This window comes from Chiloscyllium punctatum, chromosome 5 (assembly GCF_047496795.1).
Source record: "Chiloscyllium punctatum isolate Juve2018m chromosome 5, sChiPun1.3, whole genome shotgun sequence".
NCBI classification, from domain to species: Eukaryota; Metazoa; Chordata; class Chondrichthyes; order Orectolobiformes; family Hemiscylliidae; genus Chiloscyllium; species Chiloscyllium punctatum.
Window position 1 is genome coordinate 101,169,084 of NC_092743.1, and position 20,629 is coordinate 101,189,712.

A 20,629-nucleotide genomic window follows, 5' to 3' on the forward strand; every position below is an offset into this window, starting at 1 on the left:
CAGTTCTAATGCAAATGGATAAAGTGGTAGAAAAGGCATATGGCATGTTTGCCCAAATTAAACAGGGCATTGAGTACAAAAGTTGGCAAGTCATGTTGCAGCTGTATAAGACTTCAGTTAGGCCACACTTGGGAGCATTGTGTGCAGTTCTGGTCGCCACACTGTATGAAGGATATGGAGACCATGGAGAGGGTAAAGAAGACGTTTTGTCAGGATATTGCCTGAATTGGAGTGTACTAGCTATAAGGAGAAGTTTGGCAAACTTAGATTGTTTTCTTTAGAGCATTGGAGGCTGAGGGATGAGTTGACAGAAGTAGATAATATGTTGAGAGACATAGGTAGTTCAGAGGCTTTTTCCCAGGGTGGAAATGTCAACCACTAGGGGCATAGGTTTAAGACAAGAAGGAGATGTGCAAGAAAAGTTTTTTGCACAGAGGTTAATAGATGCCTGGACTATGCTACCAGGGGAAGTGGTAGAAGCAGATACAACAGCAATGTATAAGAGGCATTTAGACAGACACACAAATAGGCAGAGCATAAAGTGATGCAGGCTATGTGCAGGCAGATGGGATTAGTTTAAAATTGCATCATGATCAGCACTGACATATTGAGAAGAGTCTGTTCCTGTGCTGTACTATTCTATGCTCTATTTTGGATGTAAAAGTAGGAACGTTTGCTGATGATTGCATAATGTTCAGACCCAGAAGCATCTGTGTGCAAACACAGCAAGAACTGGACAACATCCCAGGCTTAGGTAAAAAGTGACATTTGCACCACACACATGCACTAGACAATTGTTATCTACAGCACAAGAGTCTATCCATCTGCCCTTAACATTCACTGGCATTATCATTGCCGAATTCTCCAGTACCAATAAATTGCAGATTTCATTGAGCAAAAACAGAACTGCACCAGCCTTATCAATAATCTCTCCAAGCCCCTCACCATGCTGACTCAAAGCTATATCACCATCCCTTCACTGTCACTGGGTCAAAATCTTGGAAATCCTTTCCTGTCAGCACTGTGTATAGCTTTCACGCCTCCACCCCATCCCACCCCCACACGTTGCAGCAGTTCAAAAAGGCAGCTCCCCACCACCTACTCAAGGACTATAAGTCATGGACAACAAACGCTGGCCTAGCAATCAACACCCACATCCCATTGGTCAATCAAATAAAAGCTGCCACAATCAGAAACACAGTAATCTGAACTTTTGGGCAAGTTTCTGCTTGAGGAATAATTGTCGATTGGCCAGGATGTCACGGATAGTGTTTCTTCACAATAATGCCACCATCTTCATCCTCCTGGAAGCATAGAGAGGGCCTCAGTTTAAACATTCAGATACATAGCTCTCCCTCAGTACTCCACTAGCTATGTTGGTCAGGCTGAGTCATTTGCCGATAAAAAATTGTTCAAAAACACGCAATTTATAGTCACAGTCAGTCAGTGTGGCATCTTAAAAAAGTCCTGCTTTCAGAATAAAACCAGCCTGATTCCAGGTTGAAACTCTGAGACAGAGTCTGAACAAGACCTCACACCTATAATTCAGTATCTGACCTGAGATGTCACCTTTTGTATATTCCTATCGCTCTGCCTGATTGTCATGACAGCACAGCACTGACATTACTTTTACAAATACTTTTGGGGCAGCATGGTGGTTCAGTGGTTAGCACTGCTGCCTCACAGCACCAGGAACTCAGGTTTGATTCCAGCCTCGGGCGACTGTCTGTGTGGAATTTGCATAATCTCCCTCTGTCTGCGTGGGTTTCCTCCGGGTGCACTGGTTTCCTATCACAATCCAAAGATGTGCAGGTTAGGTGAATTGGCCATGCTAAATTGCCCCACAGTATTAGCTGCATTAGTCAGGGCTAACTATAGGGTAGGGGAATAGCTCTGGTTGGTTTACTCTTCAGAGGGTTGGTTGGGCCAAAGGGCTTGTTTCCATACTGTAGGGATTCTAATTCAAATATTTACACACCGCCTAACACTCTTGGTCATCTGTAGAGACTTATTATCTGACACCCCACTCATACCAGTTGTATGATCTTTTGCTCTCTCTGCCTTTGATCTCTCTGGCTATAAACCCTACGTTTGTGTGCTCTTCTCTCTGACTGCTCCTGATGAATGGGCTGCGCTCCGAAAGCTTGTGTGAGTTCAAATAAACCTGTTGGACAATAACCTGGTGTCATGTGACTTCAGACTTTGTCCACCCCAGTCCAACACCAGCACCTCCATAACATAGGCTGCTATCCACAGAGTCATAATGACACAGCAGAGATATTGAAAGATCGATAAACAGAAAAGATGGAGGAAAAAAACACTAAAAGCAAGTAGACACAAGCCATAATTTTAAAAAAAACTGATAGCTGGAACTCATACAAAAGAAGATTTACAAATTCTCATTCCATCCCAATTAAAGAATTGTGTAGTCTTTCGGACACTATCGCTGGAACGATAGACTTGCCTTGGAGGGAATATGGCATGTTACTGAGAACGAAGGTGTTAAATCATGAAAACACATTAAGTCAAATCAAGTCATCATAGTCTTACCACACCACAGAGCTGCACTCTCATTAGAGAGAGATAACTAGTGGTGATTTAACCTGAGGGCAACCATTCCTTGGTCTTGGGGAGACACTAAGAAGTAGAGTTCTTCATAGTAACCTCAGCTGGTGTAGGGATTAAACTCATACTGTTGGTATTATGCTGCTTCACAAACCAACAAGCCAGCCAGCTCCTGTATATTGAGTAGACGAAGCTTGGCGTCTGGAAGATTGTGGTGATCCAATTGGCATGTTTAGGATGATTAGATTTCTTCTGGCAGGGGAGTCCAAAACCCAGGGGCAGGCAGAACCTTAACATTTCAGTCAGGTAAGGGGTGGCATAGGGAGCACTTGACAAAATCTGCGAGTTACCCTTCTATCTTATTCTTCTGGTGAATGATCAATAATATCCGGTCAAAGGAATGGGAAAGCAAGGAGGCTCCTCCCTCTCTCAAGTCTGAGAACCTGAACGCAAATGAGCCTTCAATGTTTTGCATGTACAGGCTGGATGTCCTTACAATGAAAGACTTGCTTTCTGATTGCGATCGGTGAGCGGTGATAATGCAACAAAAATAAAACAAGCTGCTGATGCAAAAACCATCAAGGCCTGCTGACAGCAGAAAACCACGGAGAGAGGTTGCAAGTCCCCTCTTAAAGGAAAGTTGTTGCTACACGTTTGATTTTTGAGCGGTGATGTTAGGACGGAGTTCCATTAACAGGTCTGCTTTTGGCTGTTTCTATTGCTGATTGGCTGTAGTTCGTCGGTATTCTTTCCCCACCCAGTCTTAGCAGAGTACCTTGATAGATAGAGAAAAAAACAGGAAGTGTTCAGCATTATACTGACACGAGCCAAATGAAACTACCCTGACTACATTTCTGAGGGACTGAACGTTGCGACTATCACACTATACTCAGGAAAATTACTATTGAAATCGACAAGACTGTTCCGGGTTGTTTAATGCATCGTTTCAGAGCCCAGGAGAGCTCGGGTACGTGAGTAAGGAGAATAACGCATTCAGTTCCTGATAACCTTGCAAATATACTAAGGGGAGGGGATTGAGCAATTCTGGCACATGACAAGAAATCGGCTTGATTTTGTTTTTTTTTAACCTATTAATATTCAAGAGTTCCTCTTGGGTTGTTCGATTTTCGTGTGTGTGTCTATTGTGAGCTAGCTCGGGAACATTGTGCAATGTGTGAGCACGGTAACCACCACTATATTCACAAAGCTTTCGTTCTGTACTGCAAACACCTTGCAAGGGAAGGCTTGGACACTAAATTGTCTTCGGATCTATGAAGGATGGTCCACGTGTGTTGTCTGAAGGATGTGTTTAGTATTTATTTCTTTTTCCAAGAATAACGCCAGTATTTTGTATTTAGCTCCAGACCGTCAACGCGCAAGTGCGATGTAGTTTCCGGTTAGTGATATGGCGTTTCCACCTTATTTCATTTGAGTGCACCTTGGGGTTGATTTTACTTTTGCCCACCCTCTCATTACCGCTCTCTAATTCCTACTTCCCAAACCAACCTGTTCTTGCTGCCCGCTGCCTTGCTGCATGAGTTGGGCGATTGTATGTTTCTTTTCTACGAATCGGTTGGTCATTTCGGATTTCTTATTGAAACATAATCATAGAAGGAGCTCATGTGGCTCCCCTGGCTCTTCAAAAGATGGGATCCAATCACTTCCCCCTTCTGCTTTCACTTTTTTCCACTCTCGAGCTCCGCAGAATTCACTTCAATGACTTATCCAATTCCCTCCTGAAAGTTAATGTGGTCCCCGCTACTCTTCGGGTAATTTTTGTTTTTCATTCCTCCAGTTCGAAAAGCTGTGCCTTCTGATTGTTCTGTCCCTGGAAATACTTCCCATCGAGCTGTATTGAAATTCCTTTGAAGGTAACACGAACCTGGCAGAAGGAAAACTATGTTGTCTTCAGTGTGACCAGTGGGGTGGGGCCAGATTCGAGGAACAGATTGGTTGTTGTAGTTTTGATTTTGTGTTTTTAAGACTTCAGATTTAATGCAGCTATTGTCATGTTGAATACATGGTGTACTGTAATGTGATAATCAGGTTTTGTTTTCTTAACACATTGGGAACAGTTCACATCCGAGTGGTGATTATAGTTATTTCTTAAATCTACTAGCTTCAGTTTTGTAGGAAAAGATCTGGATTGGAGGAGGGGGGGCATAAGTATTTGGCCTACTTGTGATCCCCTCGGAATTGTTACAGTTGCTTGTCAAATATTACTGGCTAGTTTCACCTCCCACATTGACCTACATTTTTTCCACTTATGGGAAATGGGACTCCCATCTACATCATTTGCTCAACATAGTTCATGACTTGGGCCCCCCACTTTAAACACAGTCTTCGGTCAGCACTAAACTATTTTGTATTTTTGGTGGAAAAAAGGCCTGGTTGCATTGAAAAGTTCCTTGTTTAGTCCCTCTGTTTTAATTCTTGACTGAGTCAATAAGGATTGTCTTAATATTTAAAGGGTGCTGCACTTCTGGTAGCAGACAATTCAAGCGCTGTCTGATAAATTTTCAATTTCCCCCATTTCACTGCATCTCCTTATTTCAGGGTCGCAGGAGGTTAGTTTGGTTCCAGATGTTCAATCCTGCTGTTCCTTCACTCTGCTATTGATAGCTGCACCACCCATTGTCTAGATTCTAAGCTTGAGCATTGTCTCCCTAAACCTTTTGAATACTTCAGACTTTTTTAAGGCACTCCTTAAAACCTACCTCTGACTGTACTTGGTCACATGTCCAAATAGTTCTGTGGATCATTATCGAATGATATTGTCTCTCCCCGTTGTGGGACATTTTGCTATACTTCAGTTACTATCTTCAATTTTAAAGAAAATTGAACTCGAAGTTGGCAACCTGCCAGTATTGCCCTGGTGTCTCTAGGAATTACAAGTTAATCTCTCAGACTCATTTCTGCCCACCCAAGAGATAAATTATCGGCATTAAAATGCCAGTGTTCGGAAAGAAAGCAAATGAGTCTATTTGTTGGTGATGAATTATTTGAGATGGGTCAGAGATGATTGTGGCTTGACCGACAGTCAGGAAGGAGTCAGGGAAGTAAAAGGAGATCCTGGGGTTCACTTTTATGATTGGCTTGGGAAAGTGCTGTGCTTTGAGAATGAATGTCTTGGCTGACTATTTACTGTCAGGAATACATCCAACCAGAATTGGCAACTGTACAGTCAGGGTCTGGTGATTTGTATAGGTTTGCTTATTCTGCCTCAGGCAGTCTTGCAGGGAGTGGTAGGAAAATTGTGGGAAATGTTCAGCTCCTGTTGCAACCTGAAAGTATGACCTCTCCCTCTCTCCAGATGAAATTTGTAGCTTAACTAGTGGAGGGTTATTTTGCATTCTGATGTTAGAGTTCACTCAATTGGATTGAACGATTTCTCATGAGAATATTGTTGTCATTTTAACAACTTGTCTTGTTAGTTGTGGAAAATAATTGGTAGGAATTGCATTTTGCAGACTTTATAAGGTCATTTGTTCTTCATTACCAAAGCTGACTCTCACTGACAAGTTATCACACACCTACAAATCAATGTGGAAATTTAATGGGCGGCACAGTGGTTAGTTAGCACTGCTGTCTCTCAGCGCCAGAGACCTGGGTTCAATTCCCGCCTCAGGCAACTGACTGTGTGGAGCATTCTCCCTGTGTCTGTGGGGTTTCCTCCGGGTGCTCTGGTTTCCTCCCATAGTCCAATAATGTGAATTGACCATGCTAAATTGCCCGTAGTGTTAGGTGAAGGGGTATGGGTGGGTTGCGCTTCAGCGGGTTGGTGTGGACTTGTTGGGCCGAAGAGCCTGTTTCCACACTGTAAGTAATCTAATCTAATCTTACTGGTGTCAGCTGTAACTCTGATAACAGTGTCCTTGCATCTGAGGAATAAGCAAATCTCACTCTTCAGGCACATTACATCTAGACTGGTTGTCCCCCTGCAGCACTGTCTGAGTGCTGCGTTGTTGGAGAAGCCAGTTTTCAGGTGAGACATTAAATCTAAAGCCATTCTGTCTTTTTGATGGGATCTTTTGCAACCCCTCACTATTTTGAGGAAGGATAGTGTATTCCCCTTGGTTCTGTGCCAGTGCAGATTAGCTGATGGTTGCAACAATGCTGTTTGTTTGTGCATAGCAACTCTGACAATGTTGTTTCTGACATGAAAATAATAATTGCACTTCAGAAAGTAATGAATTTGGTTTTAAAGTGTTTGAGTGTCTTGATGTTGTAAAAAGAGCCAAAGTTCAAGTTTTTCCTAATACATTCTATATTTAGTAACATGATATTGCACATGCTTAAACATGTTCAGCTCATTTAACTAATGAATATATTGCAAGTTCTCTTGGCAAAACGTAGGCAGGTGGGACTAGATTAGTTTAGGAACATGGACTGTGTAGTCTGGTTGGACCGAAGGATCTGTTTCTATGCTGTATGTCTCCATAGGTATTTATTCTTTCACAAAGACCATCAGTTAATGCAGTTTATGCTGTGCGTGGGCCCAGTTCATGAAACAAGTATTAAGTTGTACCAAAAGTTCTAGACAGCATATTTTGCTGACGTTCCATCATATAGCTGGCTAAATTCGATATGATTTGGAGATGCTGGTGTTGGACTGGGGTGGACAAAGTTAAAAATCACACAACACCAGGTTGTAGTCCAACAGGTTTAATTGGAAGCACACTAGCATTCGGAGTGCTGCTCCTTCACCAGGTGGTTGTGGAGGACACAAATGTAAAATACAAAATTTATAGCAAAAGTTTACAGTGTGATGTAACTGAAATTATACTTTGATTGTTTAAGTGTCTCATCTGTTAGAATGACCTTGATAGTTTCACTTCTTTCATATGTAAAATCGCGAAACTTTTTAAAAAAGTTACACAAGGCTAACAACTTCAACATCTCCACATCTTATCTGCACTGACACCAACAGTTAGCCTGAGAATGTAACTTTTTAAAAAAGTTTTGCGATTTTACATATGAAAGAAGTGAAACTATCATGGTCATTCTAACAGATGAGACACTTAACAAACAATCAAGGTATTGTTTAACATCTCTTCTGAAAGATTTGGAGATGCCAGTGTTAGACTGGGGTGTACAAAGTTAATCACACAACATCAGGTTATAGTCCAACAGGTTTAATTGGAAGCACATTAGCTTTTGGAGCATTGCACCTTTTTGTCAGGTGTAGTGGAGGGCTCAATCCTAACACACAGAATTAATAGCAAAAATTTACAGTGTGATGTAACTGAAATTATACATTGAGAACTTGATTGTCTGTTAAGCCTTTCATCTGTTAGAATACCATGATAGGTTCACTTCTTTCATGTGTAAATCACCAAACCTTTTTTTATAAAAATGTTGCATTCTCGGGTTAGCTGTTAACAATGGTGATAGCTAGACAATATGTTGAAGGTGTTGACCCCCTGTGTTCTCTGTCTATGCCATGATGTTTTAGATTGATTCTAATCTAAAAAGTGAGATAATGGAGTAATCTTCTGAAAGACAGCATCTCTAACAGGGCAGTGCTCCCTTAAAGGTACCAGCCTGGATTTTGTGCTCATTTGTGTTTGAAGTCAAATTTGAGCATGTGATCACCTTCTGAGCTTGGGCATCAGTACTACCAAGGTGACACATTTGTTATTTGAAAGCGAATTGCTATAGATCAAGATCCGCTTAGAAATTTAGCTGAAAAAGAAAAGCATTTTACCACATTCCACTTTAAGAATTTTGGCTGCTATTACAGTGGGAAACATGAATGATTGATCAGTTTCTGTCCTCTGCTATCGTTCCCTTTTGTAGATTGAAGTAACTTTGTAAATCAATGGCTGCTCTCTTCTCCTGACCATATTGAGTCAACTCCTGCAACCACTCTGAGCTGAAATTGACATAATTATGAGAAACCCCAAAACTTTGATCTGTATCTCCCAATTAATTCACACCTTCCAGGCGGTTATGAATTGGGATGAAAGCCACCTACAGATAAGGCAGTTTGCAAAAAAAAGGCAATATCACAAAGAAACAAACAATAGTTACTGGGTAGGAAGAGAGTCTTTTTTTTAAAAAAAAATGAATTTGATAGCAATAAACAGGAAACCTCTTCCTCGCTGTGTCTCAACCTCTATGTCAGTGCCTTGTGAAAAAGCAACTTGGGAAAACACCAGTTTTTATACTTGAAAACATCTGAAACCTTTGACACTGTTGTCTTTTTTTTATCCCCCCAGCAATATAGTTGGGTCTGGGGTCTTTCCCACAATTCAGGTTTAAGAACTTTGAACTATAGTTGCCTTTACCTTCCTGTTCATGCCAGACAACCTTCTATGCTCTCCCCCCACCCCCATTTCTACTTAAAGCTTATTACCTGTGTTTGTGTGTCTTTTCCAAAGTGGTCAGGGTTGGTTAGCTCAGATGGTTTGCAAAGCAGAGTGACACCAACCGCACAGGTTCGATTCCCATACCAACTGAGTTTACCATGAAACTCTCTCTTTCTCAACCACTTTCTTCGCCTGAGGTGTGGCAACCCTCTTATTAAACTACCCTAATGATAGGGCAGTGTTATGGTCCTCTGGGAATATGGTGACTTTGAATTAGTGATAAAATTCCTGCTTTCTTTCAATTTGACTCTTTTTCATTCTGATCTACTTAGTATGCTTTAGTTGAAGTGTGATAAGTGAATGCTAATATGGAAATAAGATCTGTTACGACCAACTGGGAGAAAATAGATTTTTTTTAAAAAAAAGAGCCAATTTTGCCATTCACTCCTGCTCAAGAATTAACAGGATTTATAACACAGGTTAGTTGCACCATAGTCACTGGTCTCACTGTGTCACAATCTATGTGATTAGCATTTACCTCTGCTGTGGAATTGAATTCATTTCTATTGCTTAAATGCAGTTCGAATTGACTCATCTAAGGGTGATGCAGATTTCTCTCCATATATCTAATGCTAGCTTACGTACAACATAGAACAGTACTGCACAGGAACGGGTCCTATAGCCCACAATATTCCAAATGTATGAATATTCTGTCTGCCAGTGGTCCATATCCCTCTATCCTTTGCATATTCTTGTGCTTATATAAAAGTCCCTTAAATACCACTATCGTCTGTCCCCTCCACCACTCTGGCAGCATGTTCCAGACACCTACCACTCCATGTTTTTAAAAAAAAATTGCCTCTCTCATTTCTTTTGAACTTTCCCCTCACACCTTAAATGCATGCCCCCTAGTATTAAACATTTCAAATCTGGGGAAAAAAGATTCTGACTGTTAATCCTAGCCATGCATCTCATAATTTTATAGGCTTCTATCAAGTCTCCCTTCGGCCTCTGTTCCAGAGAGAACAACACTAGTTTTTCCAGCCTGTCCTTTATAGCTCTAATCAAGACATCATCCTGGTAAACCTCTTCTGCACCCTCTCCAAACCCACCACATCCTTCCTGGAATGTAATTTTTGCCTATTATCTTGAAATATGATGCATATCTGCAAAGGATATTGCTATCATGTTCTATGGAGTATCGACAGCAGGGAATAAAGTTCAGACTATTCATATATTCCAATTGACCAGACTTTGCTCAGTGAGCAAAAGAACAGTTAATTGTCTCCCAAAATCATGTAAATAAAAATTGGTAAAAATAAAATGATCTCTGAATCAGTCTTGTTAACTTTGCATGTTTGAGCAAATTTTTAAGTAATTTTGGGGACAAACTATTAAAAATTAGTACAATAGCTTATCCTTAAAATTAGTTTTAATGCTAACATTAAAAACTAGTGCAAAGTTAACATGTTTGCATGGGTCACCATTTTATTAAATGTTTCGACCAGTACTTCCATAGTTAGGTTTCACCCATGATCATGCATGCTTTCCTGACATGGGAGTATTTAGTGTTTACTCATGCTCGCTAAGTCACATTCTCTTTCCAAGGTTGTATTTTAACCTTGAAGTGCATGACATGACATGCCTACATGTTATGATGGATTGCATTCCAATGGCATCTGCTATACAAACCAATAAACAGAGAGTAGCAGTATTTGCTCCTGCTGAATGATTTATAAGTGTAATGCACTGATAAGCTTCCATGATCATGCATAATTAGCACATTTACTTAAAAAGAAGAAATTGTTTGTAATGCACATTTCATGACATTGGAGTGTCCTAATGTACTTCAGAAATATGATCACTTTAATGTAGTAAATGTGGTGACCAGTTTACACTCAGCAAGTTGCCTCGGAAAAAAATAATAAGAGCCAGATCCACTTTTTAGTAATGTTTAAGGCGTAAATATAGAAACATAGAAAATAGGCATAGGAATTGGCCATTAAGCCCTTTTAAGCATGTTGCGCCTTTCAGTGTAATAACGTCTGTTCGTCACACTCAGTATCTTGTTTCTGCTTTTTCCCCTTTCATCCCTTTAACCTTAGGAGCTAAATCTAACTCATTGAAAATATCCAAGTTTATGGCCTTACCCCCTTTCTGTAACAGAACATTGGAAATGCTCATCACTGTATGGGTGAAGACATTTCTTCTCTCCTAAATGGTTTACCCGTGCTGTTGGACTGTGACCCATAATTCTGGACTCCCTGGTCAATGGGAACATCCTTCCTGCATCTATCCTGTACAATTCTGTTTGAAATTTACAGGCTTCTATGAGATCATCCTTCAGGTAATGGAGACCAAATACTCCAGGTGTGTTCACAACAAGGCCTGTATAATGCAGCAAGAGATCACTGTTCCTATACTCGAATCCTTTCACTGTGAAGACCAGCATTTCATTTGCCTCTTTGACTGTTCAGTGTCAGGTATACGAGGGCATCAAGGTCTCAGTGCCCCCCTGCTAAGTTTCTCCAGAAATTTCTGTTCCTGTTTCTAATCAAGCTCTTGCTGTGCCCTTACCGAGTGACCATGTTTATTGCAAGTACAAACAGGTTCCTATTGACCGCAATGTTCTCGAACGTTAATGAATTTCTCCTTTTACAAAGATTATCATAATTACATCTCTCTGTAGCTAAATGGCTCAGGCCTCCTCTGTGTATCTGTGATGTGCTGCATTAAACTTACATTCACGTTGTTTTGTTCTAACCTTTTGAAGTCTCAAATAAGTGTCACCCTATACCACCACTGGAACAACAGTAGGTTATTCAGCCCATTGTACCAGGCTGCCATTCAATACAATCATGGCTGATTGAATACTTCAACGCCTTTTAGCCAGCCCATCCCCTGTTTGCCACTGCCAGTCAGGAATCTCTGCCTTAAACATCCTCAAACACTGAGCTTCCACAGCCCCCCTTTGGTTTAGAATTCCTGAAGTTCACAACCCTCCGAGAAAAAACAAAAAATTTCCATCATTTTGATCCTAAATGCCTTTATTTTTAAATTATGCTAATGGTTCTAGACTACACAAATATTTTCCCTGTGTCTACTCTATCTATTTATTTGTCAATTAAATTACCTCTCACTCTTCGAAACTTTAGAGAATCAGGCCCAATATCTCTTTATAGACTATCGCACATCTTGGGAACGAGTCTGCAGAACCTTTGTTACATGTTATCTTTAGTAATATTATCTTTCCTGTGTTGAAGTCAAAAGTCACATGATATAGGTTTATTTTAAATCACAGACTTTTGGTGCACTGCTCCTTCTTTAGGTGAAATACACCCCAGTCCAACTACGGCACCTCCATGTCATGTGGTGACTTTCCTGAGGAGACAGTGAGGATTGCAGATGCTGGAGATTAGAGCTTAAAAATGTGTTGCTGGAAAAGCGCAGCAGGTCAGGCAGCATCAAAGGAGCAGGTAATCGACGTTTTGGGCATAAGCCCTTCTTCAGGAATCAGCCCTTGATTTTCCTGAGTCAAGGAAACCAAATCTGGATATTGTACTTCAGTTGTGGTCTAACCAAGCTCCTATGGAATTGAAGCAAACAGTCTCTATTCAAATCCTCTCATGATTAAATTGTTACAACATAGAATTTGAGATCGAATCACATCAGAAGATAATTAGACCGGTGGATTTTTAAGGTGTAGTGTAAAGGAGGAAAGAGAAGTGCAAAAAGTTGGGAACGAATTTCCAGAGCTGGTGTCAGAGGAAAAATCATCAGCAAAGCACAGAAACCTGGAATTGGAGGTGTGTAGCCATGTTGCACAGGAGGAAATTAGAGAAGACCTGGGCCATTAAAGGATTTTGAACGTGAATGGGATTGTGAAGCACTGCTATTATTGGACTGGGAGGTGAGGAATCAATGAGGACAGAGGTGATGAGCAACTGGGACTTGTGCGAGTTAGGATTTGGGCAGCAGATTCAAATGAGCTCAAATTTATGAAGGGTGTAAGGTCATTCAAGTGTGTTATAGTAGTCCAAGTCTACTGGTAACCAAAGCTTGGATGTATTTTGACAAGAGATAATCTGAGACTGGGCCAGAGGCAGACAGTGTTACAGAGATGTATGTACAATGATATCTAGAATATAATAAGCTTTTTCACTGCTTATTCTTTCCACAGATGTTACAAATTGTTTCATTATGAGCTCAAAATTGTTTGTTTGTTTTTGGAGAAGCCTAAAGTGGCCAGAAGCTTGAGGCTCCAATTTTGAATAGTTGGTTGGTGCATGAATTATTGTGGTTGCACATCTATTTCTGTAAATGCTTTTGTGCATTAGTTATGTAAATGTTTGCCTCTTCAACATTGATCCAGAATTCCGGTTTCAAGGGACGTTCCATTGATCAGGCAAGGACACGTTCTTTAAGCCCTACCCATTCCAGTGTGTTGGTGTAGAAGCCCAAATCCAACATTTTTTAAAAATTAAATCCGCATGATTCATGAGTTTGTGGACTAATGATGAAGCAAAATTTGCAAGTAACCATGTACAAGACCTTCCTAAAATAGAACAAAGAACTGTGAATGCTGAGACCGGAAACAAAAATGGAATGCTGGAGAAACACAGCAACTCTGGAAGCTTCTGTGGAGTGGAAAAGTAGTTAACGTTTCAAATCCGGTGGTGCTCCACCAGAACTGGGCAGTTCAGCCGAAGAATCTGTTTCACTTTCCACAGATTCTGCCAGACCTGCTGAGTTTCCCCAGTGTTTATTGTTTCTGTTACGTACATTATGAGGTGGATGATGGGTTATGGTGGCTCAGTGATTAGCACTGCTGCTTCACCGCACCAGGGAGCTGGGTTCGATTCCAGCCTTGGTTGATTGTCTGTGTAGAATTTCCCCTGTGTCTGCGTGGGTTTCTGTCGGGTGTTCCAATTTCCTCCCACAGTCCAAGGATGTGCAGTTTAGGTGGTCTTGCCAGACTAAACTGCCCCATTGTGTCCAAGAATGTGCAAGATAGGTGAATTAGCCATGGGAAATGCATGGGGATAGGGTGGGAGGTAGAGTTGGGTTTGGTTGAGATAGTCTTTGGAGGGTCAGGGTAGGGATTCTATAAATACCTTGACTACTTCATTTTTCACTAAAACAGCCATATGCACTTTGTTTGGAAACAAACCTCTTGCTTTCACTACTCCAGTCCACAGCTTTGTCATAAAGCATGAATGTATTTGATTGTAACTTTCTTAAAAATAAAAAAAAATGGGTGTCTTTTGATTTGTGTCAGGAGCTGCAGGTGACATGTTTACTGCAGGCTGCAAAATCTTTTTAGATTAGATTAGATTCGCTACAGTATGGAAACAGGCCCTTCGGAAACAAGTCCATACCAACCCTCCGAAGAGTAACCCACCCAGACCCATTCCCATGTTCACCCCTGACAATGGGCAATTTAGCATGACCAATTCACATTACCTGCACATCTTTGGATAGTAGGAGGAAACCAGAGCACCTGGAGGAAACCCACGCAGACGCTGAATAGCAGACAAGATGGCTAGTTCTGAACAAAGACTGTTGAAACCCATTACTGGTTGACTTGATGTTAATGACTGCACAACAATCTGCTCCAACACAATGCTTTTGGATGAGCGGGACATCAAATAGCCTTTGGTAGTAGATTACCTTGTCCTAAAATCCCAGTCATGTGACTGAAGCTGCTGGGTTTGTTTGAATCACCTTTTAATTATACACACAGTCTGTTGGTAACACCAGAAGAGCCAGCCATTTCAACAATAATCCTCACATTATTACAACCTCAAAGATTTTATCAAAGTGTCATATAACTGAAGCAATTGATTAATTGAAACCCTCATCCCTATTCAAAGTGATTATTTGCCTGATGAATGGTAGCTGACCGGCTGTGTGGAATTTAGCACTGGAACCTGCTGTAATTGGAGAGTTGTTTCAACTCTGCACTTTCTGCAGGGGAGCTGGGAGCTACGAGCAGGGCATGTTCTAAACCATTGCATGATCAGATTGAGGAGAGTGAACTTTTCAGGGTCTAAATCAAAAAGTGTCACTTTGAATATTAAATCTGCCAAATTGTACAGAAAGTGGAATTGTGATAGGACAGAAAAGATCTCTTTCCACATAAGTGTTTAAAAACATAATTTAAATAGAATTATAATGTCCTGTGTCCTGGAGTACAGGGATACAGGAATGTAGGAACAAGTTTACAGTGTTACCACTCATGGTACCATCTAAGGTTCAAGGTACCTAGGTATAAAATCTGAGGTAAAATGTAGAAAATAAATAAAAGTTCAACATGTCTGTGGGGCAGCACAGTGGCTCAGTGGTTAGCACTGCTGCCTCACAGCACCAGGGACCTGGATTCAATTCCAACTTTGGGCAACTGTCTGTATGGAGTTTGCACATTCTCCTCGTGTCAGCATGGGTTTCCTCTGGGTGCTCTGGTTTCCTCCCACAATCCAAAGATGTTTAGGTCAGGTGAATTGGCCATGCTAAATTGCCCATTGTGTGCATTAGTCAGTGTAGGGGAATGGGTCTGGGTGGGTTACTCTTTGGACGGTCGGTGTGGACTTGTTGGACCGAAAGGCCTGTTTCCATACTGTGGGGAATCTAATCATTACAGTTCTTCTCTGTAAGAAGTAGTAAGTAAGAAATAAATTTGCAAGTTCCAAATTACAGTCCTTCTTTAGCATGGGCCTGCTGTTGCTTCATGCTGGGCTTTCCCCACGAGGGTTCGATCTTTCCTCCTCACTGAGCTCGATCACCCGATCCCCGTGCTGCTGTCTCTCTGCTGCTCGCCAGCCACCTCACCACAGGCCACAGGGTCCTGCTCTGGTGCCGCTCTGGTACCTCTCCAGGCCAGACTGTTTCATTTTCAATGTTCAATTATTCAGTTTGAAAGAATGTGACATTTGTACATGTTGTTTTCAGTACCAGAGAGGTTGTTTGTGAGTAATTACGACGTAACATGTTTTAAAATTCACTTGTAAAGAAATGAATGATCGCAATTTGTTTTGCGTTTAAAGTGTAATTGTCTCTCTCTGTGCACTGTTTCAGTACTAAATTTTCAGCAGGATATCAGTGTAGCACAAGGTTGGAGAGATATGCTTGTGTGGACCTGGGAGTTGCTGTCTGATTTAGATTAGATTCCCTACAGTGTGGAAACAGGTCCTTTGGCCCAACCAGTCCACACCAACCCTCCGAAGAGTAACCCACCCAGACCCATTTCCTCTGACTAATGCATCTAACACTATGGGCAATTTAGCATAGCCAATTCACCTAACCTGCACATCTTTGGACTGTGGAAGGAAACCGGAGCACCTGGAGGAAACCCACACAGACACAGGGAGAATGTCTGTATGGAGTTTGCACAGTCGCCCGAGGCTGGAATCGAACCTAGAACCCTGGTGCTGTGAGGCAGCAGTGCTAACCACTGAGACACTGTGCCACCACTGTCTAATACGGTGAGTGCTGATAGCCCCACCACTGTTTTCACTGTTATTTTGCTATCACAAAATATGATGTCTTCTAAATGGCTGTAGTTATTGCCTTTTGTTTATGTTGTGATTGCTTATAGCTATAACTATTTATTTAGCCTTTACTACGATAGGCTTCAATTGATGATTGCTATACATGGCTGTGTATTTATTTATCTCTCTAAGTGAGTAAATCTTTGTACTTCTTTTTTCTTCTAGAAAACCAATTTTACTTCAGTTTCTGACCAGCTGGTTTACCAACTTGCTGCTCTAACTATGTGCATCTCTCTCTTCTTTGGGACAGCATAATCTGTTGCTTGACTGTGAGTAATACCATTGACATCTGCTAATCTATCCCATTCGATCTGTCCATTCTGCTAGTCTTTGTCCTGTCCATTGCTTTATCTAACTGTTTGTTTATTTCTGTTACTATTTGAGCATTTGTATAAATGTAAAATCAACTCAGTGACTGATTGAAATATTGTCTTCGTATAACAGCAGCAAATCTGAAAAGAGTATGCGCATAGGTTATTGAGAGCAAAGCTTGCTCGGGAACAGAGGAAACAAAGCACTATTGTGTTAATTTCCAGTCAATGACATTAACACACAGTAACCTTAACCGTGATATTGCTAGATATTAATTGTCTTTTGAGGACCTATAAATCAGGAACAGCTCTGGATTGTGGTATGTGGACTGCGAACAGAAGAAGTCACTAAATGCTCTCTGCTAAGAAAATCTGTTTTGGTTTCTGTCTCACCAGCTGGCTTAGATTCTGTTCACACACTGAAACATTGAGTACAATCAGCAAGATAGTTTATCTAATTGAAGGAGAAAGGAGGAGCCAGGCAAATTTATTTGGGTTGACAACCCTTTGTTAGAATCTTGCGTTTCCCGCTGAACTGAACACTTGGTTACAAAGGTCGCGAGTTAACAATTGATATCGCATACACAACAGTCCATGGTAAATATTGACAAAAGGAGTTTTATTTGAAGCCTTTGTAAGCACCCTGAGTATTCATTTCATGCGTGGTCATGGCTGAGCCTACTCGTGGATTACCGTAGTTTTTAATGTACACTTGAGTAAAATTTGACTAATACAATGCATAATTAGTGATTTCCATTGCCAATCGGTGTGGGATTTTGCTAAATCCCTTCTCTCTATAACATCAGTATCTTTTAAAATGAAATGTCAAGGTGATATAAAACATGAGCTATATTGATAAGGTAGTGGTGAGCTGACTTTGAATTACTGCAGTTCATGTGATGAAGATTCTCCTATAGTGCTGCTGGGGAGGAGTTTCATAACTTTGATTCAGAGACCATGAAGAGGATGCCAAATTGTATTTTACAAATTGTGGTATGTGTGTGACGTGCACATTTGTGGTGTGCTTACCCATTTTCTACCATTTGTGTAAAGTGGTAGAGATTGCATGTCTTGTTGATATTGCTGAAGAAGCTTTGCATGTTACTGAAGTGGATCTTACTGATGCTATAAGCTGCAGACACTGTCCAGTGTCGGATGGATTACCGATCTTTCTGGTGCTGTTCTTTGTCCATCATCCTCATGCGTTATTATAGATTGGACACTATTTGTATCAATTTAAAAAAGATGCACAAAGGATTGTGCTCCCTCTGGGCTAGGCTGCCATACCAGGAATATAACCCAAAAGGTATCTTTCTAATGTTTGCTTCTGTTGAATTTGAATTGAAATTAAGTATAAACATAATTGATAGATTGTATTCATCAGGTAAAGTTGGGATAGAGACACAGACAAAGACTATTCAGCCTAACCAGTCTGTGCTGATGTTTATGCTCCATTCAAGCCGTTTTGATTTCAAGGAGCAAAGACATCTCCTCCTGTCAATTCTACTTCAGATGCTTATCTAGCTTCCTCTTAAATGCATCTTTAGTATTTGCTTCAACTGTATCTTGCACCTTATTCTCTTCTAGCTTGCAGCATAATTGAAATACTACTCTCCAGAATATTCTCAAGAGTCATAATTTAAAGCAATGGGTCTAGTGCAGGAAAGTAGGACTTTGTATCAGTCATATGTTTTGGGTGGTACAGACTTTTCTGTGCTGTATATTTCTATGACAGGAGTTGGCCTTGCAAGTGCTATACCTATCCAATGAATGAGTACATAAAATTTACTGAATTATTAACCTAGAACATTGTATACAATGGAAACTACTCTACTCTCCTTTTGTAAATGGCAGATTTGTGTGTTTTTTTAAAAGGAGCAACATACTTGTACTAACAGTGTGTCTGTTGTGACTCTGCCTCTGTGATCTGCATCTAGACAGCCTGCATGGTCAAATGGCAGGTCCTAGGAGACTAATGCAAGTGGAAAAACCTGCTCTCCTGTTGAACATTATGATTTTAAATGGAGGAGGTGGTTCCCAAATGGAATTGAAATCTGAACTAAAACCAATACACAGCAGGGTCTCAATTTATCTGGTGAATATTTAGATTTGAATTCAACTTGCCCCTAATATCTTACACATCCGGATGTATGTCCATCACTTCCTTTTCATTTTTATTAATTGTTTTGGGTGTTGAATGCTATTAATTTTTCAGAATTTTTTGATGGCCCTTTTATAAAGGGGAAAACTTTGCAACATAATTCTGACTTTTTGCAAAGTCATAGTGATAAATTCAAAGCTTCCTATTTCTATCATGCTTTAAATTTCAGGTTCTGTAACTCTGTAAACTGTTTTGATATCTACGTATCATCCACTTTTCATATTTTCTGTTGAAGTTATTAACTAAGATGACTCAAATTGTACCAGTCCATTATACTTCACAATTGTACACTCCTTAACTGCAGTTTGGTACTAAATGTTCTATTATTTTGTAATGGTCACAGGAACACTAGCACAAACAAGGTTGTGCAATTGATTGATATTTGGCCAATCTTGCTTGCCAAACTTTTTTTTTTATTTCTCTTGCAAAATATTTGCACCTAACAATATTTTTGTTTGTGATTGAAATTTATTGCTTATCGCTATACTGGTTCAATAGAAAGTTTGCGTTATCCAAACAACATTCACAATTTGTCAATTGTGTTATAGCCAATTCACGCTCACCTATTGAGTGTTACATCAGAATGACCTGTAGCAATTTGGGCAATATGCCTGTTAGGAGAGGAACTGATTAACCAGGAGAGGGTCAGGTGGGGCAGTGAATACTAAATCAGTACGGGATTGCCTTGTTCATGTTTGACCTAATTACCCTGTAATTTAATTGGGTCCAGAATCAATGTTGAGAACTCCTGGAGCCTCTCCCTCCCAATTGTACTGTCTTAGACAGTACAGTGTCACTACCTCAGTTGGGTGTCTCTTGCTGGACATACCTGAGGAAGGTGATGGTAGCGTCTGAGACATTGTCTGTCCGTCCGTCCGTCCGTCCATCCATCCATGAGCTCTGATTCGATGAGCAGAATTATGCCCAGCTGTTGCTTGACTCATCAGTGGACACGTTTCTTGAGTTTGCCACAAATTCCCAGGTGTTGGTAAGGGGGAGGCTATAGAATTGACTTATGAAGAAAGGACTGGATTGGTCAGGACTATATTTAGAAGAATAAGGGGAAATGTCAGAAACCTATAAATTTTGTGGTTAGAAGTAACTTAATTATATGAGCTAGAGTTTGCTCATGAGTTTTTTTAACAACAAGAAAATCATGCTTTCAGTGGTGAATCATATTTTGGTCTCTTTTCTTTTTTAAAAAAAAATCTTGTTATCTGTGGCTCAGTTGGTATTGTCTCAACCTTCGAGTCAAAAGGTTGAGGTTCAAGACTCCAGAAAACAGAACATACGGATTTAGGCTAACACAAGTACAGTATTGAGGAAATGCTGCAGTATTGAGGAAATGCTGCATTATTGGAGGTGTTGTCTTTAACATTGAGACACTGGTATTAAGAGAATCTCCTGATTCTGTGTCAAAGAAGAACATGAGAACTGCCCCTGGTTTCTGGCTTGTTTTTGTTTTCCCATAACCACCATCAGCAAAAGCAGACTATCTGATCATCTTCACGTTATTATTCGTGGGATCTAGCTGCGTGTAAATTGGCTGCACGTTTCTTAGATAATGGCAATTGAGTCCATAAGATAAAGGAACCGAAGCAGACTGTTTACCTCCTTTGAGTCTGCTCCTCTACTCGATGAGATGATGTGGAGGAGCTGGTGTTGGACTGGGGTGGACAAAGTTAAAAGTTACACAACCGGTTATAGTCCAACAGGTTTATTTGGAAGCACTAG

At 40.6% G+C, this 20,629-nt stretch overlaps 1 protein-coding gene and 1 long non-coding RNA gene across 5 annotated transcripts in view; one reads left to right on the plus strand and one right to left on the minus strand.

Annotated features, from left to right (window-relative positions):
* Positions 1-2,331: 2,331 nt before the first annotated feature.
* Positions 2,332-4,446, minus strand: LOC140477271 (uncharacterized). Its single transcript, XR_011960693.1, has 2 exons — positions 4,072-4,446; positions 2,332-3,340 (listed from the first exon to the last, which is right to left on the minus strand). It is a non-coding gene; the product is annotated as an uncharacterized lncRNA (long non-coding RNA).
* LOC140477269 (myelin basic protein-like) overlaps positions 3,372-20,629 on the plus strand; it is a 184,119-nt gene continuing 166,861 nt past the window's right edge. Inside the window, exon 1 of one of the 4 annotated variants that reach the window (XM_072570866.1) lies at positions 3,372-3,532. The gene's annotated coding sequence lies outside the window, so the exon portion shown is untranslated. Of the gene's footprint in view, positions 3,533-16,588; positions 16,693-17,984; positions 18,041-20,629 lie in introns of those variants that run through there. The other 3 variants (XM_072570863.1, XM_072570864.1, XM_072570865.1) reach the window with 3 other exon arrangements.